Source organism: Eucyclogobius newberryi, unplaced genomic scaffold (assembly GCF_026437365.1).
Source record: "Eucyclogobius newberryi isolate DKJ021-1_F unplaced genomic scaffold, fEucNew1.0.hap1 SCAF_20, whole genome shotgun sequence".
NCBI lineage: Eukaryota > Metazoa > Chordata > Actinopteri > Gobiiformes > Gobiidae > Eucyclogobius > Eucyclogobius newberryi.
Window position 1 is genome coordinate 26689018 of NW_027315835.1, and position 19484 is coordinate 26708501.

Below are 19484 nucleotides of genomic sequence, written 5' to 3' on the forward strand. Positions count from 1 at the left end.
ATTAGAGCAGCTACTTGATTTTAGCTTAGTTGGTCAAAGTGTCTGTCTTGTAAACGTTTTACATTGTGTTCTTTGGTACAAATTTGCAAAGAATAGGAAGGCTTAGCCAACAACGAAGGAATCAGTCCCCTACATCTTTTGATCCAAGTTCATGAGGCAACAAGCTCAAATTGAGCCTTTTGTGTTTAGTTTTTTATTGAGCAGGCTCCCTCAAATAGCTCACTGGCTTTAACGCTGTTTTTTCCGTAAAATTTTGCTTGTTAATGTGTCAACATCGGCGCTGTGGCTTAGTTGGTCAAAGTGCCTGTCTAGTAAACAGGAGATCCTGGGTTCAAATCCCAGCAGTGCCTTTACACATTGTGCTCTTTCCTATGAAAAAGGAAGCTACAACATTTCTTGGCAAACCACGGAGGAATCCGACACCTACATATTTATTTCAAGTCTATTGAAGGCACATATCCTACATTAGGCTACCCCAAATAAATTGTCTGTTTGCTGTAACCCGAGTCAAAATTTTTCATCTGGGTCGTACGGTAGGCGAATTCTCGTTTTTTTTACGTTGAAGGCAAAAAAAAAGATCCCACTTTTGTCATTTTTTGAGTCGGAGTGACCACCAGGGGTCAGGCTTCAACAGTCAATGACGAAAAACGTCTCTATCAACCCGATCGGGAGACTAAATCTCACGATTTTAAGATATTTCAATCGACCTTTTGTACGCCGCTATCCTTTATTTTGGTAGCTAAGGCGAGCGGGGGGAACATGCGGCATCCCAGAATGCATTTGCTTAAGTCAAATTGGACATGTCAGTGGCGCCGACAAGGCCAAATCAACTCGTAAATGGCAATGAGAAGACTCCTACGCGCGCCCTATTTTGTTACAGACGCATGTGGAGGACTGAAAAGGAAGATCCACATGTGTTACGCGGTGCGTCTTCAGTCCTTTGAGATGAAAGTCAGGTTTACAAGTGTGATAAAAATATTCGACACGGTGATTCAGGAATGACCGGTCAGTGAGTCGGCGAAATAATTGAAAAAAAAAAGATTTTGACGTGTTTTCAACAAACTGCTGATATATTTTTTTCAGTCGGCTAGTTTCATAGCGGGTCGGTCAGACATATTCTTTTGCTCAGCCTTAGCAATTTCCTTTTATTCTGTTTCCAAGGAGCAGTGTGCCAATTTCCCATTGAGCATATCTGATATGTTTTCTTGAAATTGTGCTTTGAAAAGGGAAGATTCTAATGCACATTGTCAGGTATTGCCTTTCACAACCATCAACAGTCCTCTTACAACCACGAAGGGATTCGAACCCTCAGTCTTCTGATCCGAAGTCAGACGCCTTATCCATTAGGCCACGTGGTCCTGGTTTCGTCTGAACAGGCACATTGGAATGCAGCATGCCAATATTTTTCCATGCCCTCTTCACCTTCTTCCGGAAGCCCGTCCGACTTCGGGAGAAACTAAGTTTTACACAAGACTAAAAAGCCATTTTCAGGCCGCCCAGGGAATCGGTGCAGATTTGCATGATGAACATTGGATATTTAAAAAAAACTGGGCGGGACGGAATTTTGTCAATATGGTGGAATATTTTGTCACATCAGGGCTTTAAAACATTGCTTCTCTTGGCACTGTAGCTTAGTTGGTCAAAGTGCCTGTCTCGTAAACAGGAGATTCTGGGTTCAAATCCCAGCAGTGCCTTTTTACAGTAGGTTCTTTGGTACGAATTTGTAAACAACAAGAAGGCTAAGCTAATTTCGAAGGACTCTGATCCTTAATCCTTTTCATCCAAGTTCATTAGACCACAAGCTCAATATTTGCTCTTCTGTTGTTGTTTTTTTTGTGGAGCAGGCTCCCTTAAAGATAGCCTACTGACATTCCATTCATTTTATGCTGGAATTTTTTTTTCAAATTTTGTTCTAAAAGTCAATAACATTGGCGCTGTAGCTTAGTTGGTCAAAGTGCCTGTCTTGTAAACAGGAGATCCTGGGTTCAAATCCCAGCAGTGCCTTTTGATATTGTGTTCTTTGGTATGAAAATGCAAACAATGCATCTTAGCTAACCACTATGGAATCCCACGCTTAAATCTTTTAATCCAAGTCCATTAGAGCAGCTACTTGATTTTAGCTTAGTTGGTCAAAGTGTCTGTCTTGTAAACGTTTTACATTGTGTTCTTTGGTACAAATTTGCAAAGAATAGGAAGGCTTAGCCAACAACAAAGGAATCAGTCCCCTACATCTTTTGATCCAAGTTCATGAGGCAACAAGCTCAAATTGAGCCTTTTGTGTTTAGTTTTTTATTGAGCAGGCTCCCTCAAATAGCTCACTGGCTTTAACGCTGTTTTTTCCGCAAGATTTTGATTGTTAATGTGTCAACATTGGCGCTGTGGCTTAGTTGGTCAAAGTGCCTGTCTAGTAAACAGGAGATCCTGGGTTCAAATCCCAGCAGTGCCTTTACATTGTGCTCTTTCCTATGAAAAAGGAAGCTACAACATTTCTTGGCAAACCACGGAGGAATCCGACACCTACATATTTATTTCAAGTCTATTGAAGGCACATATCCTACATTAGGCTACCCCAAATAAATTGTCTGTTTGCTGTAACCCGAGTCAACATTTTTCATCTGGGTCGGACGGTAGGCAAATTCTTGTTTTTTTTACGTTGAAGGCAAAAAAAAAGATCCCAATTTTGTCATTTTTTGAGTCGGAGTGACCACCAGGGGTCAGGCTTCAACAGTCAATGACGAAAAACGTCTCTATCAACCCGATCGGGAGACTAAATCTCACGATTTTAAGATATTTCAATCGACCTTTTGTACGCCGCTATCCTTTATTTTGGTAGCTAAGGCGAGCGGGGGGAACATGCGGCATCCCAGAATGCATTTGCGTAAGTCAAATTTCACACCCCGACAGAGCGTGACATTACTATGGACATGTCAGTGGCGCCGACAAGGCCAAATCAACTCGTAAATGGCAATGTGAAGACTCCTACGCGCGCTCTATTTTGTTACAGACACATGTGGAGGACTGAAAAGGAAGATCCACATGTGTTACGCGGTGCGTCTTCAGTCCTTTGAGATGAAAGTCAGGTTTACAAGTGTGATAAAAATATTCGACACGGTGATTCAGGAATGACCGGTCAGTGAGTCGGCGAAATAATTGAAAAAAAAAAGATTTTGACGTGTTTTCAACAAACTGCTGATATATTTTTTTCAGTCGGCTAGTTTCATAGCGGGTCGGTCGGGTTACGGCAAACAGACATATTCTTTTGCTCAGCCTTAGCAATTTCCTTTTATTCTGTTTCCAAGGAGCAGTGTTCCAATTTCCCATTGAGCATATCTGATATGTTTTCGTGAAATTGTGCTTTGAAAAGGGAAGATTCTAATGCACATTGTCAGGTATTGCCTTTCACAACCATCAACAGTCCTCTTACAACCACGAAGGGATTCGAACCCTCAGTCTTCGGATCCGAAGTCAGACGTCTTATCCATTAGGCCACGTGGTTCTGGTTTCGTCTGAACAGGCACATTGGAATGCAGCATGCCAATATTTTTCCATGCCCTCTTCACCTTCTTCCGGAAGCCCGTCCGACTTCGGGAGAAACTAAGTTCTACACAAGACTAAAAAGCCATTTTCAGGCCGCCCAGGGAATCGGTGCAGATTTGCATGATGAACATTGGATATTTAAAAAAAACTGGGCGGGACGGAATTTTGTCAATATGGTGGAATATTTTGTCACATCAGGGCTTTAAAACATTTCTTCTCTTGGCACTGTAGCTTAGTTGGTCAAAGTGCCTGTCTCGTAAACAGGAGATTCTGGGTTCAAATCCCAGCAGTGCCTTTTTACAGTAGGTTCTTTGGTACGAATTTGTAAACAACAAGAAGGCTAAGCTAATTTCGAAGGACTCTGATCCTTAATCCTTTTCATCCAAGTTCATTAGACCAGAAGCTCAATATTTGCTCTTCTGTTGTTGTTTTTTTTGTGGAGCAGGCTCCCTTAACGATAGCCTACTGACATTCCATTCATTTTATGCTGGAATTTTTTTTTCAAATTTTGTTCTAAAAGTCAATAACATTGGCGCTGTAGCTTAGTTGGTCAAAGTGCCTGTCTTGTAAACAGGAGATCCTGGGTTCAAATCCCAGCAGTGCCTTTTGATATTGTGTTCTTTGGTACGAAAATGCAAACAATGCATCTTAGCTAACCACTAAGGAATCCCACGCTTAAATCTTTTAATCCAAGTCCATTAGAGCAGCTACTTGATTTTAGCTTAGTTGGTCAAAGTGTCTGTCTTGTAAACGTTTTACATTGTGTTCTTTGGTACAAATTTGCAAAGAATAGGAAGGCTTAGCCAACAACGAAGGAATCAGTCCCCTACATCTTTTGATCCAAGTTCATGAGGCAACAAGCTCAAATTGAGCCTTTTGTGTTTAGTTTTTTATTGAGCAGGCTCCCTCAAATAGCTCACTGGCTTTAACGCTGTTTTTTCCGCAAAATTTTGCTTGTTAATGTGTCAACATTGGCGCTGTGGCTTAGTTGGTCAAAGTCCCTGTCTAGTAAACAGGAGATCCTGGGTTCAAATCCCAGCAGTGCCTTTACACATTGTGCTCTTTCCTATGAAAAAGGAAGCTACAACATTTCTTGGCAAACCACGGAGGAATCCGACACCTACATATTTATTTCAAGTCTATTGAAGGCACATATCCTACATTAGGCTACCCCAAATAAATTGTCTGTTTGCTGTAACCCGAGTCAACATTTTTCATCTGGGTAGGACGGTAGGCAAATTCTTGTTTTTTTTACGTTGAAGGCAAAAAAAAAGATCCCAATTTTGTCATTTTTTGAGTCGGAGTGACCACCAGGGATCAGGCTTCAACAGTCAATGACGAAAAACGTCTCTATCAACCCGATCGGGGGACTAAATCTCACGATTTTAAGATATTTCAATCGACCTTTTGTACGCCGCTATCCTTTATTTTGGTAGCTAAGGCGAGCGGGGGGAACATGCGGCATCCCAGAATGCATTTGCGTAAGTCAAATTTCACACCCCGACAGAGCGTGACATTACTATGGACATGTCAGTGGCGCCGACAAGGCCAAATCAACTCGTAAATGGCAATGAGAAGACTCCTACGCGCGCTCTATTTTGTTACAGACACATGTGGAGGACTGAAAAGGAAGATCCACATGTGTTATGCGGTGCGTCTTCAGTCCTTTGAGATGAAAGTCAGGTTTACAAGTGTGATAAAAATATTCGACACGGTGATTCAGGAATGACCGGTCAGTGAGTCGGCGAAATAATTGAAAAAAAAAAGATTTTGACGTGTTTTCAACAAACTGCTGTTATTTTTTTCAGTCGGCTAGTTTCATAGCGGGTCGGTCGGGTTACGGCAAACAGACATATTCTTTTGCTCAGCCTTAGCAATTTCCTTTTATTCTGTTTCCAAGGAGCAGTGTGCCAATTTCCCATTGAGCATATCCCAGACCTTTTGTACGCCGCTATCCTTTATTTTGGTAGCTAAGGCGAGCGGGGGGAACATGCGGCATCCCAGAATGCATTTGCTTAAGTCAAATTGGACATGTCAGTGGCGCCGACAAGGCCAAATCAACTCGTAAATGGCAATGAGAAGACTCCTACGCGCGCCCTATTTTGTTACAGACGCATGTGGAGGACTGAAAAGGAAGATCCACATGTGTTACGCGGTGCGTCTTCAGTCCTTTGAGATGAAAGTCAGGTTTACAAGTGTGATAAAAATATTCGACACGGTGATTCAGGAATGACCGGTCAGTGAGTCGGCGAAATAATTGAAAAAAAAAAGATTTTGACGTGTTTTCAACAAACTGCTGATATATTTTTTTCAGTCGGCTAGTTTCATAGCGGGTCGGTCAGACATATTCTTTTGCTCAGCCTTAGCAATTTCCTTTTATTCTGTTTCCATGGAGCAGTGTGCCAATTTCCCATTGAGCATATCTGATATGTTTTCTTGAAATTGTGCTTTGAAAAGGGAAGATTCTAATGCACATTGTCAGGTATTGCCTTTCACAACCATCAACAGTCCTCTTACAACCACGAAGGGATTCGAACCCTCAGTCTTCTGATCCGAAGTCAGACGCCTTATCCATTAGGCCACGTGGTCCTGGTTTCGTCTGAACAGGCACATTGGAATGCAGCATGCCAATATTTTTCCATGCCCTCTTCACCTTCTTCCGGAAGCCCGTCCGACTTCGGGAGAAACTAAGTTTTACACAAGACTAAAAAGCCATTTTCAGGCCGCCCAGGGAATCGGTGCAGATTTGCATGATGAACATTGGATATTTAAAAAAAACTGGGCGGGACGGAATTTTGTCAATATGGTGGAATATTTTGTCACATCAGGGCTTTAAAACATTGCTTCTCTTGGCACTGTAGCTTAGTTGGTCAAAGTGCCTGTCTCGTAAACAGGAGATTTTGGGTTCAAATCCCAGCAGTGCCTTTTTACAGTAGGTTCTTTGGTACGAATTTGTAAACAACAAGAAGGCTAAGCTAATTTCGAAGGACTCTGATCCTTAATCCTTTTCATCCAAGTTCATTAGACCACAAGCTCAATATTTGCTCTTCTGTTGTTTTTTTTTTTGTGGAGCAGGCTCCCTTAACGATAGCCTACTGACATTCCATTCATTTTATGCTGGAATTTTTTTTTCAAATTTTGTTGTAAAAGTCAATAACATTGGCGCTGTAGCTTAGTTGGTCAAAGTGCCGTTCTTGTAAACAGGAGATCCTGGGTTCAAATCCCAGCAGTGCCTTTACACATTGTGCTCTTTCCTATGAAAAAGGAAGCTACAACATTTCTTGGCAAACCACGGAGGAATCCGACACCTACATATTTATTTCAAGTCTATTGAAGGCACATATCCTACATTAGGCTACCCCAAATAAATTGTCTGTTTGCTGTAACCCGAGTCAACATTTTTCATCTGGGTTGGACGGTAGGCAAATTCTTGTTTTTTTTACGTTGAAGGCAAAAAAAAAGATCCCAATTTTGTCATTTTTTGAGTCGGAGTGACCACCAGGGATCAGGCTTCAACAGTCAATGACGAAAAACGTCTCTATCAACCCGATCGGGGGACTAAATCTCACGATTTTAAGATATTTCAATCGACCTTTTGTACGCCGCTATCCTTTATTTTGGTAGCTAAGGCGAGCGGGGGGAACATGCGGCATCCCAGAATGCATTTGCGTAAGTCAAATTTCACACCCCGACAGAGCGTGACATTACTATGGACATGTCAGTGGCGCCGACAAGGCCAAATCAACTCGTAAATGGCAATGAGAAGACTCCTACGCGCGCTCTATTTTGTTACAGACACATGTGGAGGACTGAAAAGGAAGATCCACATGTGTTATGCGGTGCGTCTTCAGTCCTTTGAGATGAAAGTCAGGTTTACAAGTGTGATAAAAATATTCGACACGGTGATTCAGGAATGACCGGTCAGTGAGTCGGCGAAATAATTGAAAAAAAAAAGATTTTGACGTGTTTTCAACAAACTGCTGTTATTTTTTTCAGTCGGCTAGTTTCATAGCGGGTCGGTCGGGTTACGGCAAACAGACATATTCTTTTGCTCAGCCTTAGCAATTTCCTTTTATTCTGTTTCCAAGGAGCAGTGTGCCAATTTCCCATTGAGCATATCCCAGACCTTTTGTACGCCGCTATCCTTTATTTTGGTAGCTAAGGCGAGCGGGGGGAACATGCGGCATCCCAGAATGCATTTGCTTAAGTCAAATTGGACATGTCAGTGGCGCCGACAAGGCCAAATCAACTCGTAAATGGCAATGAGAAGACTCCTACGCGCGCCCTATTTTGTTACAGACGCATGTGGAGGACTGAAAAGGAAGATCCACATGTGTTACGCGGTGCGTCTTCAGTCCTTTGAGATGAAAGTCAGGTTTACAAGTGTGATAAAAATATTCGACACGGTGATTCAGGAATGACCGGTCAGTGAGTCGGCGAAATAATTGAAAAAAAAAAGATTTTGACGTGTTTTCAACAAACTGCTGATATATTTTTTTCAGTCGGCTAGTTTCATAGCGGGTCGGTCAGACATATTCTTTTGCTCAGCCTTAGCAATTTCCTTTTATTCTGTTTCCATGGAGCAGTGTGCCAATTTCCCATTGAGCATATCTGATATGTTTTCTTGAAATTGTGCTTTGAAAAGGGAAGATTCTAATGCACATTGTCAGGTATTGCCTTTCACAACCATCAACAGTCCTCTTACAACCACGAAGGGATTCGAACCCTCAGTCTTCTGATCCGAAGTCAGACGCCTTATCCATTAGGCCACGTGGTCCTGGTTTCGTCTGAACAGGCACATTGGAATGCAGCATGCCAATATTTTTCCATGCCCTCTTCACCTTCTTCCGGAAGCCCGTCCGACTTCGGGAGAAACTAAGTTTTACACAAGACTAAAAAGCCATTTTCAGGCCGCCCAGGGAATCGGTGCAGATTTGCATGATGAACATTGGATATTTAAAAAAAACTGGGCGGGACGGAATTTTGTCAATATGGTGGAATATTTTGTCACATCAGGGCTTTAAAACATTGCTTCTCTTGGCACTGTAGCTTAGTTGGTCAAAGTGCCTGTCTCGTAAACAGGAGATTTTGGGTTCAAATCCCAGCAGTGCCTTTTTACAGTAGGTTCTTTGGTACGAATTTGTAAACAACAAGAAGGCTAAGCTAATTTCGAAGGACTCTGATCCTTAATCCTTTTCATCCAAGTTCATTAGACCACAAGCTCAATATTTGCTCTTCTGTTGTTTTTTTTTTGTGGAGCAGGCTCCCTTAACGATAGCCTACTGACATTCCATTCATTTTATGCTGGAATTTTTTTTTCAAATTTTGTTGTAAAAGTCAATAACATTGGCGCTGTAGCTTAGTTGGTCAAAGTGCCGTTCTTGTAAACAGGAGATCCTGGGTTCAAATCCCAGCAGTGCCTTTACACATTGTGCTCTTTCCTATGAAAAAGGAAGCTACAACATTTCTTGGCAAACCACGGAGGAATCCGACACCTACATATTTATTTCAAGTCTATTGAAGGCACATATCCTACATTAGGCTACCCCAAATAAATTGTCTGTTTGCTGTAACCCGAGTCAACATTTTTCATCTGGGTTGGACGGTAGGCAAATTCTTGTTTTTTTTACGTTGAAGGCAAAAAAAAAGATCCCAATTTTGTCATTTTTTGAGTCGGAGTGACCACCAGGGGACAGGCTTCAACAGTCAATGACGAAAAACGTCTCTATCAACCCGATCGGGAGACTAAATCTCACGATTTTAAGATATTTCAATCGACCTTTTGTACGCCGCTATCCTTTATTTTGGTAGCTAAGGCGAGCGGGGGGAACATGCGGCATCCCAGAATGCATTTGCGTAAGTCAAATTTCACACCCTGACAGAGCGTGACATTACTATGGACATGTCAGTGGCGCCGACAAGGCCAAATCAACTCGTAAATGGCAATGAGAAGACTCCTACGCGCGCTCTATTTTGTTACAGACACATGTGGAGGACTGAAAAGGAAGATCCACATGTGTTACGCGGTGCGTCTTCAGTCCTTTGAGATGAAAGTCAGGTTTACAAGTGTGATAAAAATATTCGACACGGTGATTCAGGAATGACCGGTCAGTGAGTCGGCGAAATAATTGAAAAATAAAAGATTTTGACGTATTTTCAACAAACTGCTGATATTTTTTTTTCAGTCGGCTAGTTTCATAGCGGGTCGGTCGGGTTACGGCAAACAGACATATTCTTTTGCTCAGCCTTAGCAATTTCCTTTTATTCTGTTTCCAAGGGAGCAGTGTGCCAATTTCCCATTGAGCATATCTGATATGTTTTCTTGAAATTGTGCTTTGAAAAGGGAAGATTCAAATGCACATTGTCAGGTATTGCCTTTCACAACCATCAACAGTCCTCTTACAACCACGAAGGGATTCGAACCCTCAGTCTTCTGATCCGAAGTCAGACGCCTTATCCATTAGGCCACGTGGTCCTGGTTTCGTCTGAACAGGCACATTGGAATGCAGCATGCCAATATTTTTCCATGCCCTCTTCACCTTCTTCCGGAAGCCCGTCCGACTTCGGGAGAAACTAAGTTTTACACAAGACTAAAAAGCCATTTTCAGGCCGCCCAGGGAATCGGTGCAGATTTGCATGATGAACATTGGATATTTAAAAAAAACTGGGCGGGACGGAATTTTGTCAATATGGTGGAATATTTTGTCACATCAGGGCTTTAAAACATTGCTTCTCTTGGCACTGTAGCTTAGTTGGTCAGAGTGCCTGTCTTGTAAACAGGAGATCCTGGGTTCAAATCCCAGCAGTGCCTTTTTACAGTAGGTTCTTTGGTACGAATTTGTAAACAACAAGAAGGCTAAGCTAATTTCGAAGGACTCTGATCCTTAATCCTTTTCATCCAAGTTCATTAGACCAGAAGCTCAATATTTGCTCTTCTGTTGTTGTTTTTTTTGTGGAGCAGGCTCCCTTAACGATAGCCTACTGACATTCCATTCATTTTATGCTGGAATTTTTTTTTCAAATTTTGTTCTAAAAGTCAATAACATTAGCGCTGTAGCTTAGTTGGTCAAAGTGCCTGTCTTGTAAACAGGAGATCCTGGGTTCAAATCCCAGCAGTGCCTTTTGATATTGTGTTCTTTGGTATGAAAATGCAAACAATGCATCTTAGCTAACCACTAAGGAATCCCACGCTTAAATCTTTTAATCCAAGTCCATTAGAGCAGCTACTTGATTTTAGCTTAGTTGGTCAAAGTGTCTGTCTTGTAAACGTTTTACATTGTGTTCTTTGGTACAAATTTGCAAAGAATAGGAAGGCTTAGCCAACAACGAAGGAATCAGTCCCCTACATCTTTTGATCCAAGTTCATGAGGCAACAAGCTCAAATTGAGCCTTTTGTGTTTAGTTTTTTATTGAGCAGGCTCCCTCAAATAGCTCACTGGCTTTAACGCTGTTTTTTCCGCAAAATTTTGCTTGTTAATGTGTCAACATTGGCGCTGTGGCTTAGTTGGTCAAAGTGCCTGTCTAGTAAACAGGAGATCCTGGGTTCAAATCCCTCAAATAGCTCACTGGCTTTAAAGCTGTTTTTTCCGCAAAATTTTGCTTGTTAATGTGTCAACATTGGCGCTGTGGCTTAGTTGGTCAAAGTGCCTGTCTAGTAAACAGGAGATCCTGGGTTCAAAACCCAGCAGTGCCTTTACACATTGTGCTCTTTCCTATGAAAAAGGAAGCTACAACATTTCTTGGCAAACCACGGAGGAATCCGACACCTACATATTTATTTCAAGTCTATTGAAGGCACATATCCTACATTAGGCTACCCCAAATAAATTGTCTGTTTGCTGTAACCCGAGTCAACATTTTTCATCTGGGTCGGACGGTAGGCGAATTCTCGGTTTTTTTACGTTGAAGGCAAAAAAAAAGATCCCAATTTTGTCATTTTTTGAGTCGGAGTGACCACCAGGGGTCAGGCTTCAACAGTCAATGACGAAAAACGTCTCTATCAACCCGATCGGGAGACTAAATCTCACGATTTTAAGATATTTCAATCGACCTTTTGTACGCCGCTATCCTTTATTTTGGTAGCTAAGGCGAGCGGGGGGAACATGCGGCATCCCAGAATGCATTTGCGTAAGTCAAATTGGACATGTCAGTGGCGCCGACAAGGCCAAATCAACTCGTAAATGGCAATGAGAAGACTCCTACGCGCGCTCTATTTTGTTACAGACACATGTGGAGGACTGAAAAGGAAGATCCACATGTGTTACGCGGTGCGTCTTCAGTCCTTTGAGATGAAAGTCAGGTTTACAAGTGTGATAAAAATATTCGACACGGTGATTCAGGAATGACCGGTCAGTGAGTCGGCGAAATAATTGAAAAATAAAAGATTTTGACGTATTTTCAACAAACTGCTGATATTTTTTTTTTCAGTGGGCTAGTTTCATAGCGGGTCGGTCGGGTTACGGCAAACAGACATATTCTTTTGCTCAGCCTTAGCAATTTCCTTTTATTCTGTTTCCAAGGAGCAGTGTGCCAATTTCCCATTGAGCATATCTGATATGTTTTCTTGAAATTGTGCTTTGAAAAGTGAAGATTCTAATGCACATTGTCAGGTATTGCCTTTCACAACCTTCAACAGTCCTCTTACAACCACGAAGGGATTCGAACCCTCAGTCTTCTGATCCGAAGTCAGACGCCTTATCCATTAGGCCACGTGGCCCTGGTTTCTTCTGAACAGGCACATTGGAATGCAGCATGCCAATATTTTTCCATGCCCTCTTCACCTTCTTCCGGAAGCTCGTCCGACTTCGGGAGAAACTAAGTTCTACACAAGACTAAAAAGCCATTTTCAGGCTGCCAGCAGTGCCTTTTTACAGTAGGTTCTTTGGTACGAATTTGTAAACAACAAGAAGGCTAAGCTAATTTCGAAGGACTCTGATCCTTAATCCTTTTCATCCAAGTTCATTAGACCAGAAGCTCAATATTTGCTCTTCTGTTGTTGTTTTTTTTGTGGAGCAGGCTCCCTTAACGATAGCCTACTGACATTCCATTCATTTTATGCTGGAATTTTTTTTTCAAATTTTGTTCTAAAAGTCAATAACATTAGCGCTGTAGCTTAGTTGGTCAAAGTGCCTGTCTTGTAAACAGGAGATCCTGGGTTCAAATCCCAGCAGTGCCTTTTGATATTGTGTTCTTTGGTATGAAAATGCAAACAATGCATCTTAGCTAACCACTAAGGAATCCCACGCTTAAATCTTTTAATCCAAGTCCATTAGAGCAGCTACTTGATTTTAGCTTAGTTGGTCAAAGTGTCTGTCTTGTAAACGTTTTACATTGTGTTCTTTGGTACAAATTTGCAAAGAATAGGAAGGCTTAGCCAACAACGAAGGAATCAGTCCCCTACATCTTTTGATCCAAGTTCATGAGGCAACAAGCTCAAATTGAGCCTTTTGTGTTTAGTTTTTTATTGAGCAGGCTCCCTCAAATAGCTCACTGGCTTTAACGCTGTTTTTTCCGCAAAATTTTGCTTGTTAATGTGTCAACATTGGCGCTGTGGCTTAGTTGGTCAAAGTGCCTGTCTAGTAAACAGGAGATCCTGGGTTCAAATCCCTCAAATAGCTCACTGGCTTTAAAGCTGTTTTTTCCGCAAAATTTTGCTTGTTAATGTGTCAACATTGGCGCTGTGGCTTAGTTGGTCAAAGTGCCTGTCTAGTAAACAGGAGATCCTGGGTTCAAAACCCAGCAGTGCCTTTACACATTGTGCTCTTTCCTATGAAAAAGGAAGCTACAACATTTCTTGGCAAACCACGGAGGAATCCGACACCTACATATTTATTTCAAGTCTATTGAAGGCACATATCCTACATTAGGCTACCCCAAATAAATTGTCTGTTTGCTGTAACCCGAGTCAACATTTTTCATCTGGGTCGGACGGTAGGCGAATTCTCGGTTTTTTTACGTTGAAGGCAAAAAAAAAGATCCCAATTTTGTCATTTTTTGAGTCGGAGTGACCACCAGGGGTCAGGCTTCAACAGTCAATGACGAAAAACGTCTCTATCAACCCGATCGGGAGACTAAATCTCACGATTTTAAGATATTTCAATCGACCTTTTGTACGCCGCTATCCTTTATTTTGGTAGCTAAGGCGAGCGGGGGGAACATGCGGCATCCCAGAATGCATTTGCGTAAGTCAAATTGGACATGTCAGTGGCGCCGACAAGGCCAAATCAACTCGTAAATGGCAATGAGAAGACTCCTACGCGCGCTCTATTTTGTTACAGACACATGTGGAGGACTGAAAAGGAAGATCCACATGTGTTACGCGGTGCGTCTTCAGTCCTTTGAGATGAAAGTCAGGTTTACAAGTGTGATAAAAATATTCGACACGGTGATTCAGGAATGACCGGTCAGTGAGTCGGCGAAATAATTGAAAAATAAAAGATTTTGACGTATTTTCAACAAACTGCTGATATTTTTTTTTTCAGTGGGCTAGTTTCATAGCGGGTCGGTCGGGTTACGGCAAACAGACATATTCTTTTGCTCAGCCTTAGCAATTTCCTTTTATTCTGTTTCCAAGGAGCAGTGTGCCAATTTCCCATTGAGCATATCTGATATGTTTTCTTGAAATTGTGCTTTGAAAAGTGAAGATTCTAATGCACATTGTCAGGTATTGCCTTTCACAACCTTCAACAGTCCTCTTACAACCACGAAGGGATTCGAACCCTCAGTCTTCTGATCCGAAGTCAGACGCCTTATCCATTAGGCCACGTGGCCCTGGTTTCTTCTGAACAGGCACATTGGAATGCAGCATGCCAATATTTTTCCATGCCCTCTTCACCTTCTTCCGGAAGCTCGTCCGACTTCGGGAGAAACTAAGTTCTACACAAGACTAAAAAGCCATTTTCAGGCCGCCCAGGGAATCGGTGCAGAATTGCATGATGAACATTGGATATTTAAAAAAAACTGGGCGGGACGGAATTTTGTCAATATGTTGGAATATTTTGTCACATCAGGGCTTTAAAACATTGCTTCTCTTGGCACTGTAGCTTAGTTGGTCAAAGTGTCTGTCTCGTAAACAGGAGATTCTGGGTTCAAATCCCAGCAGTGCCTTTTTACAGTAGGTTCTTTGGTACGAATTTGTAAACAACAAGAAGGCTAAGCTAATTTCGAAGGACTCTGATCCTTAATCCTTTTCATCCAAGTTCATTAGACCAGAAGCTCAATATTTGCTCTTCTGTTGTTGTTTTTTTTGTGGAGCAGGCTCCCTTAACGATAGCCTACTGACATTCCATTCATTTTATGCTGGAATTTTTTTTTCAAATTTTGTTCTAAAAGTCAATAACATTGGCGCTGTAGCTTAGTTGGTCAAAGTGCCTGTCTTGTAAACAGGAGATCCTGGGTTCAAATCCCAGCAGTGCCTTTACACATTGTGCTCTTTCCTATGAAAAAGGAAGCTAAAACATTTCTTGGCAAACCACGGAGGAATCCGACACCTACATATTTATTTCAAGTCTATTGAAGGCACATATCCTACATTAGGCTACCCCAAATAAATTGTCTGTTTGCTGTAACCCGAGTCAACATTTTTCATCTGGGTTGGACGGTAGGCAAATTCTTGTTTTTTTTACGTTGAAGGCAAAAAAAAAGATCCCAATTTTGTCATTTTTTGAGTCGGAGTGACCACCAGGGGACAGGCTTCAACAGTCAATGACGAAAAACGTCTCTATCAACCCGATCGGGAGACTAAATCTCACGATTTTAAGATATTTCAATCGACCTTTTGTACGCCGCTATCCTTTATTTTGGTAGCTAAGGCGAGCGGGGGGAACATGCGGCATCCCAGAATGCATTTGCGTAAGTCAAATTTCACACCCTGACAGAGCGTGACATTACTATGGACATGTCAGTGGCGCCGACAAGGCCAAATCAACTCGTAAATGGCAATGAGAAGACTCCTACGCGCGCTCTATTTTGTTACAGACACATGTGGAGGACTGAAAAGGAAGATCCACATGTGTTACGCGGTGCGTCTTCAGTCCTTTGAGATGAAAGTCAGGTTTACAAGTGTGATAAAAATATTCGACACGGTGATTCAGGAATGACCGGTCAGTGAGTCGGCGAAATAATTGAAAAATAAAAGATTTTGACGTATTTTCAACAAACTGCTGATATTTTTTTTTCAGTCGGCTAGTTTCATAGCGGGTCGGTCGGGTTACGGCAAACAGACATATTCTTTTGCTCAGCCTTAGCAATTTCCTTTTATTCTGTTTCCAAGGGAGCAGTGTGCCAATTTCCCATTGAGCATATCTGATATGTTTTCTTGAAATTGTGCTTTGAAAAGGGAAGATTCAAATGCACATTGTCAGGTATTGCCTTTCACAACCATCAACAGTCCTCTTACAACCACGAAGGGATTCGAACCCTCAGTCTTCTGATCCGAAGTCAGACGCCTTATCCATTAGGCCACGTGGTCCTGGTTTCGTCTGAACAGGCACATTGGAATGCAGCATGCCAATATTTTTCCATGCCCTCTTCACCTTCTTCCGGAAGCCCGTCCGACTTCGGGAGAAACTAAGTTCTACACAAGACTAAAAAGCCATTTTCAGGCCGCCCAGGGAATCGGTGCAGATTTGCATGATGAACATTGGATATTTAAAAAAAACTGGGCGGGACGGAATTTTGTCAATATGTTGGAATATTTTGTCACATCAGGGCTTTAAAACATTGCTTCTCTTGGCACTGTAGCTTAGTTGGTCAAAGTGCCTGTCTCGTAAACAGGAGATTCTGGGTTCAAATCCCAGCAGTGCCTTTTTACAGTAGGTTCTTTGGTACGAATTTGTAAACAACAAGAAGGCTAAGCTAATTTCGAAGGACTCTGATCCTTAATCCTTTTCATCCAAGTTCATTAGACCAGAAGCTCAATATTTGCTCTTCTGTTGTTGTTTTTTTTGTGGAGCAGGCTCCCTTAACGATAGCCTACTGACATTCCATTCATTTTATGCTGGAATTTTTTTTTCAAATTTTGTTCTAAAAGTCAATAACATTAGCGCTGTAGCTTAGTTGGTCAAAGTGCCTGTCTTGTAAACAGGAGATCCTGGGTTCAAATCCCAGCAGTGCCTTTTGATATTGTGTTCTTTGGTATGAAAATGCAAACAATGCATCTTAGCTAACCACTAAGGAATCCCACGCTTAAATCTTTTAATCCAAGTCCATTAGAGCAGCTACTTGATTTTAGCTTAGTTGGTCAAAGTGTCTGTCTTGTAAACGTTTTACATTGTGTTCTTTGGTACAAATTTGCAAAGAATAGGAAGGCTTAGCCAACAACGAAGGAATCAGTCCCCTACATCTTTTGATCCAAGTTCATGAGGCAACAAGCTCAAATTGAGCCTTTTGTGTTTAGTTTTTTATTGAGCAGGCTCCCTCAAATAGCTCACTGGCTTTAACGCTGTTTTTTCCGCAAAATTTTGCTTGTTAATGTGTCAACATTGGCGCTGTGGCTTAGTTGGTCAAAGTGCCTGTCTAGTAAACAGGAGATCCTGGGTTCAAATCCCTCAAATAGCTCACTGGCTTTAAAGCTGTTTTTTCCGCAAAATTTTGCTTGTTAATGTGTCAACATTGGCGCTGTGGCTTAGTTGGTCAAAGTGCCTGTCTAGTAAACAGGAGATCCTGGGTTCAAAACCCAGCAGTGCCTTTACACATTGTGCTCTTTCCTATGAAAAAGGAAGCTACAACATTTCTTGGCAAACCACGGAGGAATCCGACACCTACATATTTATTTCAAGTCTATTGAAGGCACATATCCTACATTAGGCTACCCCAAATAAATTGTCTGTTTGCTGTAACCCGAGTCAACATTTTTCATCTGGGTCGGACGGTAGGCGAATTCTCGGTTTTTTTACGTTGAAGGCAAAAAAAAAGATCCCAATTTTGTCATTTTTTGAGTCGGAGTGACCACCAGGGGTCAGGCTTCAACAGTCAATGACGAAAAACGTCTCTATCAACCCGATCGGGAGACTAAATCTCACGATTTTAAGATATTTCAATCGACCTTTTGTACGCCGCTATCCTTTATTTTGGTAGCTAAGGCGAGCGGGGGGAACATGCGGCATCCCAGAATGCATTTGCGTAAGTCAAATTGGACATGTCAGTGGCGCCGACAAGGCCAAATCAACTCGTAAATGGCAATGAGAAGACTCCTACGCGCGCTCTATTTTGTTACAGACACATGTGGAGGACTGAAAAGGAAGATCCACATGTGTTACGCGGTGCGTCTTCAGTCCTTTGAGATGAAAGTCAGGTTTACAAGTGTGATAAAAATATTCGACACGGTGATTCAGGAATGACCGGTCAGTGAGTCGGCGAAATAATTGAAAAATAAAAGATTTTGACGTATTTTCAACAAACTGCTGATATTTTTTTTTTCAGTGGGCTAGTTTCATAGCGGGTCGGTCGGGTTACGGCAAACAGACATATTCTTTTGCTCAGCCTTAGCAATTTCCTTTTATTCTGTTTCCAAGGAGCAGTGTGCCAATTTCCCATTGAGCATATCTGATATGTTTTCTTGAAATTGTGCTTTGAAAAGTGAAGATTCTAATGCACATTGTCAGGTATTGCCTTTCACAACCTTCAACAGTCCTCTTACAACCACGAAGGGATTCGAACCCTCAGTCTTCTGATCCGAAGTCAGACGCCTTATCCATTAGGCCACGTGGCCCTGGTTTCTTCTGAACAGGCACATTGGAATGCAGCATGCCAATATTTTTCCATGCCCTCTTCACCTTCTTCCGGAAGCTCGTCCGACTTCGGGAGAAACTAAGTTCTACACAAGACTAAAAAGCCATTTTCAGGCCGCCCAGGGAATCGGTGCAGAATTGCATGATGAACATTGGATATTTAAAAAAAACTGGGCGGGACGGAATTTTGTCAATATGTTGGAATATTTTGTCACATCAGGGCTTTAAAACATTGCTTCTCTTGGCACTGTAGCTTAGTTGGTCAAAGTGTCTGTCTCGTAAACAGGAGATTCTGGGTTCAAATCCCAGCAGTGCCTTTTTACAGTAGGTTCTTTGGTACGAATTTGTAAACAACAAGAAGGCTAAGCTAATTTCGAAGGACTCTGATCCTTAATCCTTTTCATCCAAGTTCATTAGACCAGAAGCTCAATATTTGCTCTTCTGTTGTTGTTTTTTTTGTGGAGCAGGCTCCCTTAACGATAGCCTACTGACATTCCATTCATTTTATGCTGGAATTTTTTTTTCAAATTTTGTTCTAAAAGTCAATAACATTGGCGCTGTAGCTTAGTTGGTCAAAGTGCCTGTCTTGTAAACAGGAGATCCTGGGTTCAAATCCCAGCAGTGCCTTTACACATTGTGCTCTTTCCTATGAAAAAGGAAGCTAAAACATTTCTTGGCAAACCACGGAGGAATCCGACACCTACATATTTATTTCAAGTCTATTGAAGGCACATATCCTACATTAGGCTACCCCAAATAAATTGTCTGTTTGCTGTAACCCGAGTCAACATTTTTCATCTGGGTTGGACGGTAGGCAAATTCTTGTTTTTTTTACGTTGAAGGCAAAAAAAAAGATCCCAATTTTGTCATTTTTTGAGTCGGAGTGACCACCAGGGGACAGGCTTCAACAGTCAATGACGAAAAACGTCTCTATCAACCCGATCGGGAGACTAAATCTCACGATTTTAAGATATTTCAATCGACCTTTTGTACGCCGCTATCCTTTATTTTGGTAGCTAAGGCGAGCGGGGGGAACATGCGGCATCCCAGAATGCATTTGCGTAAGTCAAATTTCACACCCTGACAGAGCGTGACATTACTATGGACATGTCAGTGGCGCCGACAAGGCCAAATCAACTCGTAAATGGCAATGAGAAGACTCCTACGCGCGCTCTATTTTGTTACAGACACATGTGGAGGACTGAAAAGGAAGATCCA

At 41.9% G+C, this 19484-nt stretch overlaps 31 non-coding genes across 31 annotated transcripts; 23 read left to right on the top strand and 8 right to left on the bottom strand.

The window, feature by feature from the left end:
- The first annotated feature begins 276 nt into the window (after window positions 1–276).
- On the top strand, window positions 277–350 carry trnat-agu (transfer RNA threonine (anticodon AGU)). The gene has a single exon. It is a non-coding gene; the product is annotated as a tRNA-Thr (tRNA).
- A 935-nt stretch (window positions 351–1285) lies between these two features.
- On the bottom strand, window positions 1286–1358 carry trnar-ucg (transfer RNA arginine (anticodon UCG)). Its single transcript has one exon. It is a non-coding gene; the product is annotated as a tRNA-Arg (tRNA).
- Window positions 1359–1620: 262 nt separating this feature from the next.
- trnat-cgu (transfer RNA threonine (anticodon CGU)) lies at window positions 1621–1694 on the top strand. The gene has a single exon. It is a non-coding gene; the product is annotated as a tRNA-Thr (tRNA).
- A 236-nt stretch (window positions 1695–1930) lies between these two features.
- On the top strand, window positions 1931–2004 carry trnat-ugu (transfer RNA threonine (anticodon UGU)). Its single transcript has one exon. It is a non-coding gene; the product is annotated as a tRNA-Thr (tRNA).
- A 368-nt stretch (window positions 2005–2372) lies between these two features.
- On the top strand, window positions 2373–2446 carry trnat-agu (transfer RNA threonine (anticodon AGU)). Its single transcript has one exon. It is a non-coding gene; the product is annotated as a tRNA-Thr (tRNA).
- Window positions 2447–3758: 1312 nt separating this feature from the next.
- Window positions 3759–3832, top strand: trnat-cgu (transfer RNA threonine (anticodon CGU)). The gene has a single exon. It is a non-coding gene; the product is annotated as a tRNA-Thr (tRNA).
- A 236-nt stretch (window positions 3833–4068) lies between these two features.
- Window positions 4069–4142, top strand: trnat-ugu (transfer RNA threonine (anticodon UGU)). The gene has a single exon. It is a non-coding gene; the product is annotated as a tRNA-Thr (tRNA).
- Window positions 4143–4510: 368 nt separating this feature from the next.
- Window positions 4511–4584, top strand: trnat-agu (transfer RNA threonine (anticodon AGU)). The gene has a single exon. It is a non-coding gene; the product is annotated as a tRNA-Thr (tRNA).
- Window positions 4585–6053: 1469 nt separating this feature from the next.
- On the bottom strand, window positions 6054–6126 carry trnar-ucg (transfer RNA arginine (anticodon UCG)). The gene has a single exon. It is a non-coding gene; the product is annotated as a tRNA-Arg (tRNA).
- A 262-nt stretch (window positions 6127–6388) lies between these two features.
- Window positions 6389–6462, top strand: trnat-cgu (transfer RNA threonine (anticodon CGU)). Its single transcript has one exon. It is a non-coding gene; the product is annotated as a tRNA-Thr (tRNA).
- Window positions 6463–6698: 236 nt separating this feature from the next.
- trnat-ugu (transfer RNA threonine (anticodon UGU)) lies at window positions 6699–6772 on the top strand. Its single transcript has one exon. It is a non-coding gene; the product is annotated as a tRNA-Thr (tRNA).
- Window positions 6773–8241: 1469 nt separating this feature from the next.
- Window positions 8242–8314, bottom strand: trnar-ucg (transfer RNA arginine (anticodon UCG)). Its single transcript has one exon. It is a non-coding gene; the product is annotated as a tRNA-Arg (tRNA).
- Window positions 8315–8576: 262 nt separating this feature from the next.
- trnat-cgu (transfer RNA threonine (anticodon CGU)) lies at window positions 8577–8650 on the top strand. The gene has a single exon. It is a non-coding gene; the product is annotated as a tRNA-Thr (tRNA).
- A 235-nt stretch (window positions 8651–8885) lies between these two features.
- trnat-ugu (transfer RNA threonine (anticodon UGU)) lies at window positions 8886–8959 on the top strand. Its single transcript has one exon. It is a non-coding gene; the product is annotated as a tRNA-Thr (tRNA).
- A 980-nt stretch (window positions 8960–9939) lies between these two features.
- Window positions 9940–10012, bottom strand: trnar-ucg (transfer RNA arginine (anticodon UCG)). Its single transcript has one exon. It is a non-coding gene; the product is annotated as a tRNA-Arg (tRNA).
- Window positions 10013–10274: 262 nt separating this feature from the next.
- On the top strand, window positions 10275–10348 carry trnat-ugu (transfer RNA threonine (anticodon UGU)). The gene has a single exon. It is a non-coding gene; the product is annotated as a tRNA-Thr (tRNA).
- A 236-nt stretch (window positions 10349–10584) lies between these two features.
- On the top strand, window positions 10585–10658 carry trnat-ugu (transfer RNA threonine (anticodon UGU)). The gene has a single exon. It is a non-coding gene; the product is annotated as a tRNA-Thr (tRNA).
- A 498-nt stretch (window positions 10659–11156) lies between these two features.
- Window positions 11157–11230, top strand: trnat-agu (transfer RNA threonine (anticodon AGU)). Its single transcript has one exon. It is a non-coding gene; the product is annotated as a tRNA-Thr (tRNA).
- A 950-nt stretch (window positions 11231–12180) lies between these two features.
- Window positions 12181–12253, bottom strand: trnar-ucg (transfer RNA arginine (anticodon UCG)). The gene has a single exon. It is a non-coding gene; the product is annotated as a tRNA-Arg (tRNA).
- Window positions 12254–12638: 385 nt separating this feature from the next.
- On the top strand, window positions 12639–12712 carry trnat-ugu (transfer RNA threonine (anticodon UGU)). The gene has a single exon. It is a non-coding gene; the product is annotated as a tRNA-Thr (tRNA).
- Window positions 12713–13210: 498 nt separating this feature from the next.
- On the top strand, window positions 13211–13284 carry trnat-agu (transfer RNA threonine (anticodon AGU)). Its single transcript has one exon. It is a non-coding gene; the product is annotated as a tRNA-Thr (tRNA).
- Window positions 13285–14234: 950 nt separating this feature from the next.
- trnar-ucg (transfer RNA arginine (anticodon UCG)) lies at window positions 14235–14307 on the bottom strand. Its single transcript has one exon. It is a non-coding gene; the product is annotated as a tRNA-Arg (tRNA).
- A 262-nt stretch (window positions 14308–14569) lies between these two features.
- trnat-cgu (transfer RNA threonine (anticodon CGU)) lies at window positions 14570–14643 on the top strand. Its single transcript has one exon. It is a non-coding gene; the product is annotated as a tRNA-Thr (tRNA).
- A 236-nt stretch (window positions 14644–14879) lies between these two features.
- Window positions 14880–14953, top strand: trnat-ugu (transfer RNA threonine (anticodon UGU)). The gene has a single exon. It is a non-coding gene; the product is annotated as a tRNA-Thr (tRNA).
- A 980-nt stretch (window positions 14954–15933) lies between these two features.
- On the bottom strand, window positions 15934–16006 carry trnar-ucg (transfer RNA arginine (anticodon UCG)). Its single transcript has one exon. It is a non-coding gene; the product is annotated as a tRNA-Arg (tRNA).
- Window positions 16007–16268: 262 nt separating this feature from the next.
- On the top strand, window positions 16269–16342 carry trnat-cgu (transfer RNA threonine (anticodon CGU)). The gene has a single exon. It is a non-coding gene; the product is annotated as a tRNA-Thr (tRNA).
- A 236-nt stretch (window positions 16343–16578) lies between these two features.
- Window positions 16579–16652, top strand: trnat-ugu (transfer RNA threonine (anticodon UGU)). Its single transcript has one exon. It is a non-coding gene; the product is annotated as a tRNA-Thr (tRNA).
- A 498-nt stretch (window positions 16653–17150) lies between these two features.
- Window positions 17151–17224, top strand: trnat-agu (transfer RNA threonine (anticodon AGU)). The gene has a single exon. It is a non-coding gene; the product is annotated as a tRNA-Thr (tRNA).
- Window positions 17225–18174: 950 nt separating this feature from the next.
- trnar-ucg (transfer RNA arginine (anticodon UCG)) lies at window positions 18175–18247 on the bottom strand. The gene has a single exon. It is a non-coding gene; the product is annotated as a tRNA-Arg (tRNA).
- Window positions 18248–18509: 262 nt separating this feature from the next.
- On the top strand, window positions 18510–18583 carry trnat-cgu (transfer RNA threonine (anticodon CGU)). The gene has a single exon. It is a non-coding gene; the product is annotated as a tRNA-Thr (tRNA).
- A 236-nt stretch (window positions 18584–18819) lies between these two features.
- trnat-ugu (transfer RNA threonine (anticodon UGU)) lies at window positions 18820–18893 on the top strand. The gene has a single exon. It is a non-coding gene; the product is annotated as a tRNA-Thr (tRNA).
- Window positions 18894–19484: the final 591 nt, after the last annotated feature.